The sequence below is a fragment of the Tursiops truncatus genome, chromosome 15, assembly GCF_011762595.2.
Source record: "Tursiops truncatus isolate mTurTru1 chromosome 15, mTurTru1.mat.Y, whole genome shotgun sequence".
Taxonomy (NCBI): Eukaryota; Metazoa; Chordata; class Mammalia; order Artiodactyla; family Delphinidae; genus Tursiops; species Tursiops truncatus.
This window is the reverse complement of record NC_047048.1, coordinates 78,144,845-78,164,035: the sequence shown is the minus strand read 5'-3', so window position 1 is coordinate 78,164,035 and position 19,191 is coordinate 78,144,845. Positions and strand designations below refer to the sequence as shown.

The following is a 19,191-nucleotide window of genomic DNA, read 5'->3' as shown; positions in this document are numbered from 1 at the left end:
TAATGAGATGCTTTTTGCAGTTGTTGGATCAGTTGCTTTCCCCAAGTAGACTGCAAGTTCCAGGTGACCAGAGATCTTGTTTGTTGTATATACTACTGTAGAACAGGTTAGATTGGTTTCAGACCCACAACAGAAACTCTGTGTATCTTTGTTGATTTAATGACTTCGGCAATGTTCTATTATCATTCATTCACTCACTATATGAGGACTTAAATCTTTAGCATGAATACTATATATTCATGCTAAAGAATATTTAGCATGAACACTTCTCATTCAATTAATTATTAATAACCTATAAGTGTTTACTATCTGCCCACAAATGTGGGCAATGAGGACACAGCCGGGACAAAGAAACAAAAATCTCCACCCTCATGGAACTTAGGGGGAAGGGACCATCAATGAATACATAAATATGACATAAGTTTGTGGAGCCTTAAGTGCTTTGGAGAAAAATAAGTAGAGGAGAGAAATAGGGAGGGTCAGGATGGGGGCAATTTTGAAGAGAGATGCTGGAGAAAGCCTCCTTGGGCAGAGACCCCGACAAGTGAGGGAACACAGTGAGGGGCACCTGGGGGATAATTCCGGAAAGAGCAGCAGGTGCAAAGGTCTGAGGGGGTGTGTCCTTGGTTAGTGTGGCCACAGTGGAGAAAGCAAGGGAAAGAGGGTGGGTGAGGCAGTCAGGGGAGCAGATGCGTGCAGGTCACCGAAGGACTTGTTTAGATTTTGCTCTGAGATGGGGAGTCATTGGAAAGACACATCTGGGAAGAGATGTGGGAATTAAAATTATTTTCGATGGAATTCCCTGGTGGTCCAGTGGTTAGGACTCCACTCTCACTGCCGAGGGCCTGGGTTCAATCCTTTGTCAGGGAACTAAAGATTCCACAAACCGTGTGGAGCGGCTAAAAAAAAAAAAAAAAAAAAATTCAAATAACCTGACTCTGGAGACTAAATGGAAAGGGGGACCCAGGGAGATGTAGGGGGTTGTTAGGCAGCTCCAGGAACCCTTTTTCTGCCTGCACCAGGGCAGGGGCTCACGTGGCAGATGAGTTGTCAGGCTCTGTGAAGGTAAGAGCACCAGGAAGTGCTGAAGGATTGAAGGTGGGATGTGAGGGGAGAAAGGGGTGTCAAGGGTGACTCCAATACTTCTGGCCTGAGTCACTGAATGAACAGTTGCCACGAGCAGAGTACTATGAGGAAAGCAGGTTGGAGAGAGGTGGTGATGGTGGGGAGGGAGAATTCCAGAGGCTGGGTTTCACGCATGTGATGTTTCAGACTATTTTTATAACATCCAACTGGAGATACTGACAGGACAGACACAGTCCTTGCCTCTCTGGGAACCTATATCCTAGTGAGGGAGAAATCCCGTCAACACCACAACTAAGAGACAACCTAACCTGTCATACAGTGCCAGGTGTCGTGATGGTCATGTGATGGGGAGTGGTGACTGTCATAGTTGACTGGGGGCGGCCTCGGTGGGCAGGTGACGGGAGAGCTCAGACCCAGGACAGGGACAGCAAAGCCAAGTCCCGGAGGAAGGAATGAACTTAGTGAGTTAGAGGAATAGAAGGAAAGCAACTCCAGAAGGCTTGCCCACAGCTGGGTCTTACTTTACATGTGATGGGAAGCTGACTTTGAGGGAGGATGTGGTCACCTGATTTCCATTTTTACAAAAGGTAACTTTGGAGACTGGATTAGCATTAGAGGGAGCAGGAAACGTGATTGGCAGTCCATTAACCCTCGTCTAGCCAAACAGGACGTCGCCTTGGAAGGCCACTGGAGATGGAGTAAATCAGAGAGATGTGGAATCTGCTTTGGAGGCAGGGCCAGCAGGATGAAAGAATCATCCAGGATGCTGCTGCAGTCTTGGGGTAAGTCGTTGAAGGCTACCATGAGCTAAGTGGGGGCGACACAGCTAGGAGGATCCAAGCCCTCTTTGGTCACATCAACTTTGAAATGAATGAGGAAGGAGGCACAGGGAGATCATATTGGCATTTTTTTAATGTTAGTAAAACATACATAATTGCAAATTGCAACTATCCAGCTTGATGAATTTTCCCAAAGTTGTCACATATCCGGGAAATCAGCACCCTGAAAGTCCCCGTGTCCTCTCCTAATCATTCTTCTTTCCCCAAAGTAACCTCTGTCCTAGTCTGACATAGTTTTACTGGCATTTTTAAACCTATGATTAAGAGATAATAATCAGAGGTAAGCGTGGAGCATTTGCTTATGTAATTCTCAGAAAAATAACCTCACTTGGTTTTTTAGACTAAGGCTTTGTTTTCTTTTGTTGTAATTTTGAGGTTTGCTCGTGCGTCTTTTTCTCCTTCTTCCCACAGGAGGTGCTCACGTGGAGTGTGAGGTCTCGCCGGACCCCAGGCTGGCAGGTGGCCTTTGTCTCCGTGAGTCAGAAGGGCATCAAACCACGGCCCGAGGTTTAACCGCGAAGCCCTGCCCCTGGCACCGAGCAGGTCCTCCCCCCCCACCCCCTTCCCCTCTGCGTTTCATTTTACTCGTCCAGTCCCAACAGAAGGCTCTTCATAAGGCACCGTCGTCAGTTTATAGTGCTTGCAGTGTTTTAACACTTTAATGACATGACAGCCAATTTTATTCTGTCCTGGAAATTACTCTCTTCTGTTTCTGTTTCTCTCCCTCCCTCTCTCTCTTCTCCTCCTCCTCCCGTCTCACTGTTCCTGCGATTATTTCTTTTGGAAATAATTCCTCTCACACTCTGCCTCCATAAATCTCTGAATCCCGGCAGATGGAACAAGGCTGCTATTACGAGGGAACAGAATCAACAGGGAAGCGGCAAGCGGGAGGCAAGCTTTATGCTCTGTGGTTTCGCCCCAGTAGGAGGACGTGATGACACCTCCAGGACAAAAGGTTCATCTTTTCAACTACTTTGACTTCTCAGGAGCCCCCCAGCCCCGTGGTCTTTTTATGAGAGAACTGTTTTCACCTCCTTGGCTCTGCACATGTTTTCTACATAATATTAAACAGTAACCTTTGAGTCCCCACATACTGGACGCACAGACCACAGTACACACAGACACACACACACACGACACGCACACACACACACACGCACACACACACTCTGGCAAAGATAAAACAACTTTTAACTTAATTTGGCTCTTCCTTTTTTTTCTTTAACACCTTGAGATATAATTTACATGCCGTAAAATTCACCCATTTTTAGCCATGTAGTTCGATGTTCTTCTTATTTACCGAGTTGTATACTGGCTGTTTCTTTTTGAAAATGGAGCCCGTGGGTGAACATTTTGACCCCACGTGCTCCCTCCTCACTTTGAAAGGTGACATCTAAAGTGCAGACAGCAACTTCTGTTTCACCCCCAAAATAGCTGTTTTATTCATTCTGCCATTTACAACTTACTTCCTGTGTTTTGATTCTGAGCTGCTCAGACCTGCTTCTTAGAAGCCAGGTGGATTCATTCTTTACACTGTCACGAAGTTTCTCTTGTGTTGTTAGAGGAATTTTCTGTTTGCTTGTTTGTTTTGTTAGTGTTTAGTGAGTCTTCAGATCTTTGTTTCATCTGCTGGGCTAATTAGAGAGACTTGAAATGTATCTTTGTGACGCGAGAGACTATATAGAAATATTTGGTATTAAAAGCTCAGCTCAAACGGTCACAGCATTCTAACTGCTGAGATTGGTAAAAAGAAAAAAAAATGAAGTTACCGAGAAATAGAAATAGGGCATGGAGGCCTAGAACTTTTTCCTAATATTACATCTTCATCTATAGTTCGGTCTTGATATCTGAGTCTTTCTCATTTGAAAAGCAGAAATGAAAATAATCACTTTAGGAGATCTGCCTGAGGACTGCATGAGCTAATTCACTTGAAAACACCTAGAATGCTAACAATTTTTAAAAATTTATAAATGTTCATTGGATACAAATCCTAAGGAACTTCACCAATGGCATAAGGATCGTGTTTTGGCCACGACACGGTACATTAATAAAAGCATAGCACCTGCTGTTGAAGACTGTGTACCAGTTTAACCAATTGTTCAACGAACAGGTAATGAGGCTTGCTGTGTGCCAGGCACCGGGGATAGAATGGTGGACAGGCAGGTGCAGTTGGATGGAAGAGAGATGTTCAACACATAGTTGAGCAAATAAGTATCTAAGTACAAACCGTGCAAGGGTTAAAGAAACCATTCTGGTATGTGTGTATGCATGTGTGTGTGCGCATTTAAAGCAATTTAAGGTATATTTTGCTAGTAAATGTATACCTATGGGCATAGAGAAATTTTCTGGAACAACTCATGAGAAATTGGTTACAAGTGTTTCTTTTTGTAGATAGATAGGGGAATGTCTTCCACTTTTTATTCTGTAACTTTTCTATGCAATTTCAAGTTTCTAACTATAAGCATGTACTTTTGTTTAGCTGTTTAAATATCAGTAGGCTTCTCTGATCAGTAGGCTGGGAGTCCATTATTATTTTCTTCATTAGACTTCTATTAAAAAACAACCTGTTATTTAAAATGAACAAATGATTAACCGCTTGCAATATTTAACTTGTCATGCCAATTAAATATTAAATATTACACTTGAGAAGACAAAGGTCATTTACAAGAGTGCAAGACTGCATCAACCCACACTAAATTGTTACCACCTGCTCGCGCCCCCAGTTTGCCCAGACAACACTTTCATTCAACAGATATTTACTGAGCGCCTACTGTGTACTAGGTAGGCATTGTTCTGAGCACTACTAGATAAAACAAAGCCATCAGGGAGTCAGGCTAGATTCTAGTTGGAGGAAACAGATAAATAAGTAAACCAAATACATATTTATATATAGTATGTGCTATAAAAAATTAAGGCAGGGCTGGCGGGCAAGTGACGGATGGTGCCCTCTGTTCATCATATAGAACACACTCTGTAGTTGTATCACTGGAAAGAAAGACTGGGAGGCCTGAGAAGGTGCCATTTCAGCCTGGATGAGGGAAGGAGGGAATGAGCCATGCAGATAAATGACTGCCAAAAGGACCAGTAAAGGCTCTGAAATGGGAAAGCTGGAAACCAGCAAATCTTGGCAGTAAGTACGTGTACTGACCATTGCACCATTCATTCTGTCCATTTGTCACAGCGTTCAAAACACTTCATTTAAAATTTAAAAAAAAATACTCAAAATGAACACTGATAGCTTCATTATTGTACATACAGGGCTCAGATTATGTGGTTCTGGGCACTGCTTCTCTTGTTCGATATTTAATAAAAAATAGTTGATGTGAACTATACATCCTAGTGAAACAGAGATACATCTTTATTAAGACGTGTTTTAAACTTCTTTAGCCATATCGTCATTCCGATACATTTTTATTATTCTAACAGTATCTCATAAAATGTGTATTACTGTACTACATGCCCATTTCTAGCCACTGAAAATTAAATTAGTGAATATTAATTACTTCACAGTCATAAGGAAAAGGATCCTGAGATGCGTTGTTTCTCGTCTACTCTGAGATGCTTCCCAGCAGGAGGGGCACAACGATAGGTAAGTGAATCCATGAACTACTTGAAATAACAAGAAAAAAAGCTGACAATAACTAGCCTTAGCTCACCATCTAGCTGTATATGCTGGGATGCACTTCCTGCTGTGGTCCCCACCTGTAAAATGAAGGGCAGCTATTACGTTGTCTGACTCCTTTGATTCCTTCTCTTGCTCTCTCTCTCATATTCTGAGATCTAACTTTATGAATTGATTAAAATAACTGCTTTGTAACCAGTGATTTTCACTGTCGCTGGCTGAACACTAAGTTAATCTTCTCTTCCTCCTTCAAACAGGATTCTGTGGGTGGGTTGCCCTATAACAGTGGTTCTCAACCCGAGGCGATCCGAACGCCCTCCCCACCCCCCTTCTAGGGGACACATGGCAGCTACAGGAGCCGAGGTTACCTGTCATGACTGTGGGGGGTGCCGCCAGCATCTGGGGTCTAGGCCCAGGAAGCTGGTAGACACCCCACAACGCACAGGACAGCCCCCTGCAACGCAGAATGACCCAGTCCAAATGTCAACAGTGCCGAAAATGAGAATCTCCGGTCTAGAGAAACTGGAAAAGATGGAGAAGGGAGGAAATGAATGGAGGGCACTGCCTACTTATGTCCAGCTGGTATTTTCCCACCTAAGAAACAACACAGCCACTTTGGTCTTTTTTGATGCTGATTCTCCTCTATTGATTACGCTTTATTATTCCTGAAGACTTGGGTGTGTGACTTAAATAACCCCACGTTAGACACAAGCACAACAGAATAAATGAAAACTGGAGGGCAAATTCTAACATGTACCATAACTATAAGAACATTCTTTCTAAGGCTTGAAAAAGTCTTCAGATCCTTGGTTTAATTTAATCGACAATGCGTTCATCTGCATATGGCATTCAGCAGCAAAATAAACTTTTTTTCCTGCGTCTTTTGTTTCCGAATCAATGGGGAACAAAGGATATCCCGGTTCCATTCAGGCAGTTTCAATGATTCTCAAACGTGGGAGTAGTCGTCGAGCCATTTAAAATACAGTGATGAGAAAGCATACTTAGTAACCTTGTAAACATGCTATGAAAGTACAAGGGAACCTTTAAGAAGGATATCCAAATGTCCTTTTTATATAATAGCCCTTTGTACTATGAAATGTTCAGAGGTCCATAAAATGGAATTGAACACAACAGACTAGAAGAGTGCAATTTCCAAGTTTTCTAGTAATGGTGCTGTTAAAACATTATTTTTGTTTCTTAACACTCAGAAAATTAAGTTTCCTCACCCCAGGATCAGCCCTACTCACAGAAAGGACTTTGGACCCATATTTAACCAACCGTCAGAAGGGATTCAAAAGGAGGCTAATTGAACACTGAGGTTTTTGAAGCTCTCAAACGATGACCCAAGTGTTTTCTTGAAAACAGCAGCAGCTTGGCAGGAAGCAGGAATTAGACAAGAGAATTGATGGAAACCTGCCCTCCAAATGGGAAGAAAAACTTCCAATAACAAACTGTGAGGTTTGAAATCACTGCGTGTTATATATTCATTATTCAAATGGCCACCGCCCTTATTGCCTGGCATTTTCTCCTGCTTCTGAGCTGCCCCAAGAAACGCACTTTAGTAAGGATGATCCCCCCTGTCTGAGGAAAGGGAAACCCCTCTTTGTCTCCCCATTCTGCCCCCCGCTTCTATCTGCATTCTCGCTCTGTTCTAGCTGCATGTTTTGCAATCCCCTCCAGTGTTCCAAAGGCCAATGAAATCAGTCTCCCATAAGGGTACCCAGCCAAGTACACTCACTGCTCAACTGTATTTTTCTCTTTCTTAGCCCTTTCACCCACTGATTTCAAATTTCTCTTTAATAGGCCAGCTATGGCAGACCTCAACCGAGTAAGTGATGAAAAGGCAAGCTAGGAAACCACACAGGTAAGGTTTCTCGAAGAGGAGAGCAGCCCGATGTTTCTCATCTAAATCCTGAGGCCTCACTCCAGCCTACAAAGACAAGTGGCAGGAAACTAACAGCAATAATCAAAATGAGCTCAGCTGGCCTCGAACTGCTTTTAAAAAAGTGTGCGGAGGGGAAGGAATACAGGCACTCTGCCCAGGAGAACCTAGAGAGAAAGAAATCTTCTCTCTTAAAAATCCCTGAAGTTTGCTGCCAGTGATTCAGTACATACCTGACCAAAAGAAGAAAATTTCCTACCCTAACTGGTTTGGCTGTTTCCCGGCTACTACCTAGAGAAGTAAACAGAACCTTATCATCTCAGTTACATCTGATTTGGACTTTTTTTTCCCCAAGGAAATATCTGTAATTTCAATGCAGTTCCATCACCGCCACTGCTGTCTTTCAACTGGACTGACTGACGATACTGTCTTGGATGACGCCGACTCCACAGCAACAAGCCAGGGAAGCCTGTACCTTCCTCCCAGCTGGCCTCCCTGTGGCCACTGGGAGGGCTGGGGGAGTATTTGGTGACTGGGGACCTCGCACTTATCTTAGGTTGTAGCTGAACGGAGAAACGTTCTTCCTTTGCCCTTGGGGCCCCTCAGTTGGTCAGGATTTCTGCTGATCGCTCTGCACCTCTCAATGAATCCAGCACTCTGGGCATTTTTCTCTCTTTATTCAGGAAGTGGCGAGCTGAGCCCTGAGATTCTTTCTGCTCCGATGATATAAACAAATTGCAGAGGAAGTCAAGTCAAACTTTCCCTTGCTGCTTTTGTTCTCCCAACTAGCAATTCAGAAAACAGAGCCAACTTTTTTTCTTTTTGGATGCCTTTGAAAGATTGCTCTTAACTGGAAAGGCAGAAACCCTCTTTTTTTTTTAAACAAAGATACTCAACTTATTTTTTCAAAAAAGAAATGCCCTAGACGGGTTTTTTTTTTTTTAAAAGGCCGTTTCTGAGACTTTTCAAACCAAATTGCTTCCCTGACATTGCATACTTACCTAATGGTGGTTCTTCCCTTCAAATTTCAACCAAAAGAGCAATAATGAGCTTCGTGAGGACAATGGCTAAACCTGACTGGAGGCTCCTGGGGCCCTAATTCACAATCAAGGAGAGGCAACAGTCACGATTCAATAAGGGTGCTAGTACAAGGCACACGCCAGACAGAAAGGAGACATCTTATCTGTATAATCTACAGACGCTGCTTGAAAAATCACACATAATTAAGCCCTTCTCACAATGGAAGCTACTTGAAGCTTTATCACCAGCTTGTAAGATGTCATCTCTGGGCTTCACTGATGGCTCTGAGTGAACATTTCCAAACCAGAGGCATCTGACAATCCGGGTGACGTGTTTACCATGCCTACCTTAGTCATCTAACTAAGAAGCTCTGCACTACATAACTGAAGGAAAGCAGAATGGCGGGGATGGCCCTGCGGTGGCTTCCCGCACTGGGTGTTCTGTTACATTAATCCTGGTGCAAGAAATAAGACGTGACAGTCATATGCATATCTATACGCCACGCTTGCCTGTCCTCAACTGGCCCTCCCTGTACACAGGTGGGTAGTCAACTTTCAGAACAGCCTGATTTTCTAGTGAAGCATGTTAGAGTTCAAATACAGGCTCAAGCTACTTACTGCATCTCTGTGTTCCCTTCTCTACTACAGGGATATGTTCTAACATGGCAGTGCTGTTACATGGGTTAAAAATAATAATATATAGAGATATCTCACCCCAGTGTGTGGCATAATAACTACCTACTCTCAAAGGTAGTTGTTAATAAAATTCATAACACTGAGTTCCCCGGGTCAGGAAAAACTAGCATTGGTAGAAGCTGAACATCGTAGTATTTGCAAGGTTATTTCTATGTCAGAACATGTTTGTTCAATCATGATCATCCCTGCCCTCCTTATCTACAAACATATATACACTGGAGATATTTATAGACTACTAGGTATATAAAATCATTTATGCAAGTTGTAATTGTGCAATTACTGAATAAACAGTAGATGAAAGGAAAATGTGAGGTTCTGAAAGCTGGCTTTAATTCATGGCTTTCTTTTTTTTTTTGGCTGCGTTGGGTCTTCGTTGCTGCGCGCAGGCTTTCTCTAGTTGCAGCCAGCGGTGGCTACTCTTCGTTGCGGTGCACGGGCTTCTCATTGCGGTGGCTCCTCTTGTTGCGGAGCAGGGCTCTAGGCGTGCGGGCTCAGTAGTTGTGGCTCGCGGGCTCTAGAGCGCAGGCTCAGTAGCTGTGGCACACAGGCTTAGTTGCTCTGCAGCATGTGGAATCTTCCCAGACCAGGGCTTGAACCCATGTCCCCTGCATTTGGCAGGCAGATTCCTAACCACTGTGCCACCAGGGAAGCCCTAATTCATGTTTTATCTTATATTCATTAAACTATTTATTTACTCGTCTACACTCTCCTCTCTGTTGATTATCTTCCAGGCACGCATTTCCCTTGAGCAACATCAGATGAGAAAGCAATCGCTTTTCCATTGCAGGGGAAACAGAGAAACAGGAAACCCAGAGGCAACGACTTGCTTGGAGGCCTCCAAGGTATGCACGGCAGTGTTAGAAGCTGTGTGCACCTCCACACCCCATAACTACTTTTAAAGCTTTGATGTAGAAACGTGCAATACCTACAATGCTCCTGAATTTCTGTAAAGCAATAGAGCGATCATGCACTGATGCAACTGCCATACATTTACAGAATTCAACATTGCGTTCAACAAACTATGTCAAATACCCACCAAGTGCTGGGCACTAGGATACAAAAAGGAGTAGGCATCAGTGCTGGCTGGCCCCAAATGAAGACTAGACACACACTTAAAGGACCAGAAAAGCAGGGACACCATTACAATCCCTCTTGACTGCCAAAGGAGACAACCAGAAAATTCAGAAAAGCTATTTTTAACATGTACGTGTTTTTGTCTCTTTGAAAAATATAACTTTTCATTTTAGTTTGGATTTTTTTTTTTTTTTTTGCGGTACGCAGGCCTCTCACTGTTGTGGCCTCTCCTGTTGCGGAGAACAGGCTCCGGACACTCAGGCTCAGCGGCCATGGCTCACGGGCCCAGCCGCTCCGCGGCATGTGGGATCTTCCCGGACCGGGGCACGAACCCGTGTCCCCTGCATCGGCAGGTGGACTCTCAACCACTGCGCCACCAGGGGAGCCCTTAGTTTGATTTTTATTTTAGCTTTTATTTGGTTATGGGTCTTGGGATAGCGTGTATTACTGTTCAGGAAATACACCTCTCCCATGCCTGCTTTGGATGGAATATACTTCCCTGACCCACTGATTTGGGCTCAGTCATGTAACTTTGCTGGTAATAGGCTGTTAGCAAGCAGGATGCAAGCAAAGCCTTAGAACGTGTTTACACCGTGGGTCTCACTCTTTTTGCATGTCCAACGGTGCTGTGAGAAGAACATGCCTGTTCATTCAAGGAGGATGAGAGACACCTAGAGCAGACCCTGATGCAACCCACACCTTGAAGCCCAGCCCAGACAGTCTAGATCATCTGAAAACCAGCCAACTTGCAGATGCTTTTGTGAGATTAAATAATTATTGTTTTAAGCTACTGAGCTTTGGGTGATTTGTTACATGACATTAGCATGGCAATAGCTGACTGATGTAGGCCTCATAATACTTATAGGTCTTAATCTGTCCGTGGGCATACCGTGACAGATACTAAATTACCCACCCCCCCAAAAAAAGTAATTAAAAAAAAAATGCTTCAGGGCTTCCCTGGTGGCTCAGTGGTTGAGAGTCCACCTGCTGATGCAGGGGACACGGGTTCGTGCCCCGGTCCAGGAAGATCCCACATGCCGCGGAGCGGCTGGGCCCATGAGCCATGGCCGCTGAGCCTGCGCGTCCGGAGCCCGTGCTCCGCAACGGGAGAGGCCACAACAGTGAGAGGCCAACGTACCGCCAAAAAAAAAAAAAAAAAAAGCTTCAAACACTTGTCTTACTGATTTGTTATGTAAATCAAGGTCAGTTATAGCCTTTCATAGACTAAATGAAACTTGAGGTCCATAATGTTTAAATGAAACAGCATATGGTTAAAAAATAAAAGAGGTATGAGGCACCAGATGAAAGCCTTCATTTCCACAAATGCTTCATTCCAAAAACATTTTTCACTCAAAGAGATACTGGTTGTACTCTTGTGTTCAACCCTGAAGATACAGTACTAAGTATTAATAGCTAACCCTTATCAATTGCTTACCAGGTACTGGGTTTCGTTTTTTGGTTTTTTACTAGTATTTTTTTGGAAGTATAATTGATTTACAATGTTGTGTTAGTTTCAGGTGTACAGCAAAGTGATTCAGAAATATATATATACACACACATATATATATATACACACACACACATTTTTCAGATTCTTTTCCATTATAGGTTATTACAAGATGTTGAATATAGTTCCCTGTGCTCTACAGTAGGTCCTTGTTTATTTTATATATAGTAGTGCGTATCTGTTAATCCCAAACTCCTAATTTATCCTTCTTCCCCTCCCTTTCCCCTTTGGCAACCATAAGATTGTTTTTTTTATGTCTGTGAGTCTATTTCTGTTTCGTAAATAAGTTCATTTATATCATTTTTTTTAGATTTCACATATACGTGATATATGGTATTTGTCTTTCTGACTTACTTCACTTAGTATGATAATCTCTAAGTCCACCACACTGCTGCAAATGGCATTATTTCATTCTTTTTGATAGCTGAATAATCCATTGTGTGTGTGTGTGTGTGTGTGTGTGTGTGTGTATGCCACATCTTCTTTATCCATTCATCTGTCAGTGGACACTTTGGTCGCTTCCATGTCTTTGCTATTGCAAATAGTACTGCTATGAACGTTGGGGTGCATTATCTTTTTGAATTAGAGTCTTCATCTTTTTCTGATGTATGCCTAGGAGTGAGACTGCTGGATCATATAGTAACTCTATTTTTAGTTTTTTTAAGGAACCTCCAAACTCTTTTCCAGTGGCTGCACCAATTTACATTCTTACCAACACTGTAGGAGGGTTCCCTTTTCTCCACATCCTCTCTAGCATTTATTATTTGTAGACTTTTTGATGTGGCCATACTGACCGTGTGAGGTGATACCTCACTGTGGCTTTGATTTGCATTTCTCTGATAATTAGCAATGTTAAGCATCTTTTCATGTGCCTGTTGGCCATCGGTATGTCTTCTTTGGAGAAATGTCTATTTAGGTCTTCTGCCCATTTTTTGATTGGGTTGTTTGTTTTGATATTGAGTTGTATGAGCTGTTTGTATATTTTGGAAATTAAGCCCTTGTCGGTCGCATTGTTGGCGAATATATTCTCCCAGCCCGTAGGTTGTCTTTTCCTTTTGTTTATGGCTTCCTTTGCTGCTTCCTTCTTAATGCTTTATCTACAACTTATTTAATCCTCAAAACTGAATGTAGTACTTACTATGTTTACTGTGTAGTTACTATGATTATCCCTATGTTGCAGATGAGAAAATGGAAGAAGCAAGAAGATTAGTGACTTACCCAAGCTTCCACAACTTGTAAGTGACAAAGCTGGGATTCAAACCTAGGCTGTCTGGTTTCAGAGCTCACACTCTTACCCACCCTGGGATGTTGACAGGGAATTTGCAGAGTAAAAGGGGCAGCAACCTTAACGAACAAGTCAAGTCAATAATTACAAACCATGGGCAGGACTATGATTGAAAAGAACAGGAAACAAGGGTTAAGAATAATAGAAACTGGCCTTCCCTGGTGGCACAGTGGTTAAGAATCTGCCTGCCAATGCAGGGGACACCGGTTCAAGCCCTGGTCCAGGAAGATCCCACAAGCCACGGAGCAACAAAGCCCGTGCACCACAACTACTGAGCCTGCGCACTAGAGCCCGCGAGCCACAACTACAGAGCCCACGAGGCACAGCTACTGAAGCCCACGCGCCTAGAGCCCGTGCTCCACAATGAGAGAAGCCACCGCAATAAGAAGCTGGCGCGCCGCAACGAAGAGTAGCCGCCGTTCACCACAACTAGAGAAAGCCCGCGTGCAGCAACAAAGACCCAACACAGCCAAAAATTAAAAAAAAAAAAAAAAGAATAATAGAAACTGTTTTAGACAGGTTGCCAGAGAAGTCTTCTCTAGGTAGGGGAAATTGCTTGAAGGATGAATATGATCAGACCAAAAATGGCTGAGAGAAGATTGTTCTCCAGAGAGAAGAGCGGACAGGTTAGTCTTGAGTCAGTACACAGACTGGTATATTTTAGGGACTGAAAAATGGCCATTGCTTCAGGAGGCCAAGAAGGTGAGTGTGTCTCTTGCTCATCTCCATAGGACAGGGGTTGGTCAACAGATTTTTTGTAAAGCACCAAATACTAAATACCTTAAGCTTTGTCGGCTCTGTGGGCTCCGTCTCAATTACTCAACTCTGATGCTGCAGCATGAAAGCAGCTGTACACGGTAAGTAAATGGATGAGCATGTCCAAGTTCCAATAGAACTGTATATATGGACACTGAAATTTAAATTTCAGTGTGACAGTTCCATAAACAGCAAGTATGTGTGTGAAGACACACAGGATAGTCAGATGTGGTGCATTTCTCATATATCAGGGAACTTACATTTGATACACCTTGAGCTTGGAACTCTGGTGAGTTCTCTATCAAAGTATAAGTGATACCAGTAAAACATAATTTTGAATAAAACTAATAACTAGGTTTTTAACTAATAACTGGGTTTTTAAAATCATTCTACTAATCACGATTCTCCAGAAAAACAGAATAGGATATGTAAGTATAGGAAGAGATTATTAGGAAACTGACTCACGCCATTACGGAGGCTGAGAAGTTGCACAATTTTCTGTCTATAATCAGGCAGCCCAGGAGACCCAGGGGTGTAGTTCCAGTCTGAGTCCAAAGGCCTAAGAAACAGGAGCACCTAGGGTAAGAAAATCAAAGTCCCCACTCGAGCAGTGAGTCAGGAAGGGCTGAATTCTTCCTTCCTCTGCTTTTTTGTTCTATTCAGGCTCTCAATGGACTGGATGACGCCCACCCACACTGGGGAGGGCGCACTGCTTTACAGAGTCCACTGATTCAAATGCTAATTTCATCAGGAAACACCTTCACAGCCATTCCCAGAAATAACATTTAACCAACATCTGGGCAACCCATGATCCAGTCAAGCTGACACACAAAATTAACCATTACAGTCTGCTGAAGAGGAGCACACGATAATGGTCACCCAGGAAGAAGTATTGGCACTGACAAAGATAACGCAAAAGAAACGCTCCATCGTTACAAACTAGTTAATGGGTGTCATCATTCAAAGAGTATTTGAGATTCATCACTGCTGTGGAAAACTCAAATTGCCTAAAATCTTACAGGTCACATTATAAACAACTGGACAGATGTTTTCCCAAATCTGACACAACAATCCTAAAAATTTACATCACCTAACCAGTAATGTGTTGCAAAGCCAAAAGAAACTTTTCTAAATTGACAACAACAAATTTTGATCAATCCTGATGGTGGAAAGATTAAATCTTCTTTCTAGTAGTCTCTCTAAAGAAAATGATAATCCAAGATCACTGTCATATTAACAGGTAATCCAAGAGCGTGCAGCCAAAATACACAGGAAACGCACATTACAGGGAAAGTCAGGTAGTTAATAAAATATAAAGATGTTATTTGGAGGATTTTGTGATGTCAGTGTTATTTTCAGCTTTAAAAATTGGGTAATTTGTAGTATATTTTTATTCTAAATAAATACTAACTTGTATAACATTTTTCATAACTTTTCTACATCCTTTCTCTTAAAGCCCCCAATTTTATAACCTTCAAGGCTACCAACCTGGAACCAGCTCTGATTAAGCATCTATTATAGGAGCCAGGCATCTCTAGATGCTAGAAATGTAACACTGAATGGAATAGACACTGGTGGTTTTAAAATGTCTACAAGAATCTGAAAAAGAATACATATATGTCTAACTGAATCACTCTGCTCTACACCTGAAACACTGTACATCAACCGTACTTCAATAAAAAAATTTTTTTAAGTGTAAACACATTGGGGGAAAATATTCTGTGACACTCCCCCTTCAAAAGGCAGAAGCCTCTCCCTCTGAGCTTAGGCTGAACCTCATGACTTGTTTCTAAGGAGTAGAATATTATGCAGGTGACACTGAGCAACACCCAAGCCTAGTCAGAAAACACACTGTGGTTTCCTCCTTGCTCTTTCCCTCTGGAAGGCAACGACCATGTCCTGAGAATATTCAAGCAGCATTATGGAAAAGTCCACATGGGGAGGAACTGAGGCCTCCAGCCAGCAGCCCTGTGAGCTCCATCTGAGAAGCAGATCCTCCAACTCCAGTCAAGCCTTTAGATGTTGGCGGCCTCGACCAACATCCTGACTATATCGTGACTACTTACAAGAAACCTTGAGCCACAGCCACCTGTCCAGAATCTCAGTGATTCCTGACCTCAGAAACGGTGTGAGATAAGAAATGTTTGTTATTTTCAGCTGCTGAGTTTTGGGGTAGTTTGTTACACAGCAAGAGATAAATAATACACCACCAAAAGTCCTGTTTTCATGATTCTTACATTCCGATGTTTGTTTAGGGGCAATGAATAAATGTTGTTTGAGGAGATGATGAACGACAGTAAATCAAATAAATGTATCAGATTATTACCCATTCATTTATTTATCAAATATTTACTGAGAAGCACCATATGGTTATCTGTGTTCTAGGCATCAAGCTAGAATAATAAACGAGAAAGACAGAAAACCCTCCCTGCATGGAGCTTCCAGTCTGGTAGAAAACCAGGTTTTTGCCCTGTCTCTGATGTGACGCTCCCTCACTGCAGGACACTGGAATGAAGCCTCCATTTCCCTGTTGCAGTTACATACATTATCTGACATAATGCCCACCACAGCCCGCTCTCCCTCACCCACCTCCATTCTGGAGCCTTCCCTGGTCTCCCTTGCAACTTGGCCATGTGACACAGTTCAGGCCGGTGAAGGAGATCGCTGGGAGTTTTCTGGGCAGGTTTGTTGTCTCAGAAAGGAAAAGATGTCCTTGGTTCTACTTGCCTTCCTTTTCCCTAACTTGTGAGTAAAGCGGTTAGGCATCCTGCAAGCATGAAGAGAGAATCGCAAAGCTCTGACATTCTGGAGCCATTGAAACATAACAACTTCCTGCTCTGGACTTCCTTTTAAGTGAGGGGAAAAACAACCTAAGTCTCTGTAGGCTTTTTGGTATGGTGGTTGCTACTTACAGCTGAAAGCATTCCCAACTGATTTAATGAAACTGAAGCAGAGAACGTTTAGATAGCCAAGGTCACAAAGCCAGTGGATGGAGAGATCAGAAAGCAAAACCAGATCTCATTGACCTTAAAATCCATACCCTTAATCACGATGTTATACTGTCATTATGGTTCCCTCAAGTAAGCAAAAACGCTAGAGCAAATGTATGTGCTCCAAATAGAGTAACAAGACTATTTAATGTTGCCTCCAACTCCAGGACACTAAATCTACATGCCGATCTTAACACTTAATTGCAAATTTCTCGGAGGTCATGGAAAGTGCTAAGGAATTCCTTAATATTGATGATGACGTTGAAAATATACTAACCATGTATATATCTTTTAGAAGAGTTAATAAAGATAGATCCTATGCCTTGAGGGTCCCTTCAGCAAAATATTTCTAGGGCACCTACAATGTGCCTCCTAATTTACTCCCATGACCTGTTTCTGTCAGACAAGTTGAGCCCGTGCTCCTCTTTTAGAGATGAGAAAATTGCAGCTCAGAGAGGTGATAGGAGCAGGGTTAAACTCAGTTCTGCCATAGCCCAGAGCCTGCATCATTGCAAGTTAGGGGAGAGTAGTAAGATGTACCCCGTATGTGAGAGCAGAATAAATGATATTGGATATGGCAGCAACTCTGACAGTTTATACATGAATGAATAAAATTTGGGAAAGACTCTAGTGGTAGACATTGAAGTGAAATAAAACATGGGTCAATTCCTGCTCTAGCCCCATCTAGCTGTGACATTAAGTAAATCTCCCAATCTCTCTAAGCCTCAGTTTCTTCCTCTGTAAAATGGAGAGAATATTAATACAACCTCACAGAATTGTTCTGAGGACTCAATGGGGCAAAGCTGCTGGGCTCCAGGCAGGCTGTCCAGCTAGCCCTTGACAAATATTAATGGTTATCATTATTTTAATTATTGTCCCATACTTCCTCCCTATATACAAAGGAGACAGTTTTGATCCTTGTATTTCTCCTCGACAATTATGAGCACTCCCAGTACTAGAAGGAATATGCAGTAATCTGAGAGCAAAGGATCTCTGCAAAAGCAATGTCCTGAATTTTGCTAACAACGTTTTCCGTGCCCATGGCACAGAACAAAATGAAGATAGAACACGGTGAGGGTGTCTGGTGGGGAAAACAGGGTTTTGCTGCCCTGGCTTGGAGGTTCTTTTTCTACCCCCGCTCTATCCCCTACCACCGCTTCCCTTCTTGTCCACATTGATCTAGTTCTCCCTCCACAATCTTGTCCTGCAGTTACATCAGCACTTGTTTTCATTTTAATATAATAGATCCCCGACCTCTCCCCACGAAAGTAGTGTCTTGGTTTACAGGGGAAAGATGCAACACAACTGGGGGTGTCCTAATTTCCAAGGCAGTATTCGAACATGGCCCCCTGTATTCATGTCCCTTGGAGTGTAGGCTGGCCTAGTGACTGTCTAGCAAATAGAATACAATAAACATGGGAGGATAGCACTTCGTGATTAGGTTACAGAGGACTGTGACTTCCACCTCTGCCAGCAGACGCTCTGTCCCTGCTCAGCTTGTACACTGATGAAGCAAGCTGTCATGTTGGGAAGCTCCACGCAGCAAGGAGCTGAGGGTGGCCTTTGACAGACAGCAAGAAAAGACCTGAAGTCCTCAGTCCAAGCGCCCTTGAGGGAATGAGTCCTACCAACAGCCACATGAGCTTGGAGGCAGATTCTTCAACTGAGCCTTCAGATGAGACCCTGGCCTAAACTGACACTTTGAATGCAGACTTGTGAGAGACCCAGCTAAGCAGAGTCCAGATTCCAATCCACAGAAACTGTGGGACAGTAAGTGTGCCTTGTTATAAGCTGCCATTTGGCGCAGAGGGGTGTGTGTGTGTGTGTGTGTGTGTGTGTGTGTGTGTGTGTGTGTGTGTGTGTGTGTGTGTGTGTGTGTGTGTGTGTGTGTGTGTGTGTGTGTGTGTGAGAGAGAGAGAGAGATTTGTTACACAGCCATAGATAACGAATACGGACCCACCTACTCAATAAACAGGAAGAAGGGAAAGAGTTGGATCAGGATCTAGCATCTCTGGATTCTGGCCACATTCTGCCACCTACTACACGAATGATCTTAGAAAAGGCATTTCCCTTCCTTGCCTCAATTTCTTCTGTCAAAGGAGAGGGGTGAATTAAGGATTATAATTTTTTGTAGTTTTTCTCCTTAAAAACTAGTGATGTTCTGCCCTGGGTTCACTCTCTCCTTGGCAACAATCAGAATTAGATACAAGCTGTCCTGGTGAAACAGGGGTGGGGTTTTAACTCACCTCAGGCCTCACCTGAACCACTTTAGCCATTTATATGACCTGCCAGGCACAGTACTAGCAGATGCCAAGCTGGGAAAAGACATACAAGACTTTTCATGGGGGCGACCCATAGGATGGGAACACGAGAAAGGAGCCAGAGGAGGCTGGGAGAAGAGTTAGACCACAACGCTCGTCTAACCCCCGCAGAGG

The 19,191-nt window shown here is 43.2% G+C and overlaps 1 long non-coding RNA gene across 3 annotated transcripts; it reads left to right on the top strand.

Moving 5' to 3' along the window:
* Positions 1-486: 486 nt before the first annotated feature.
* LOC109551352 (uncharacterized) lies at positions 487-16,085 on the top strand. 3 transcript variants are annotated; one of them, XR_012326406.1, is made up of 5 exons: positions 487-1,673; positions 1,754-1,868; positions 2,337-8,988; positions 9,876-9,986; positions 12,906-16,085. It is a non-coding gene; the product is annotated as an uncharacterized lncRNA (long non-coding RNA). The 3 variants fall into 3 exon arrangements; XR_012326405.1 differs by having other exon boundaries at positions 487-1,868; XR_012326404.1 differs by lacking the exons at positions 487-1,673; positions 1,754-1,868 and having other exon boundaries at positions 4,952-5,055; positions 5,436-8,988.
* Positions 16,086-19,191: the final 3,106 nt, after the last annotated feature.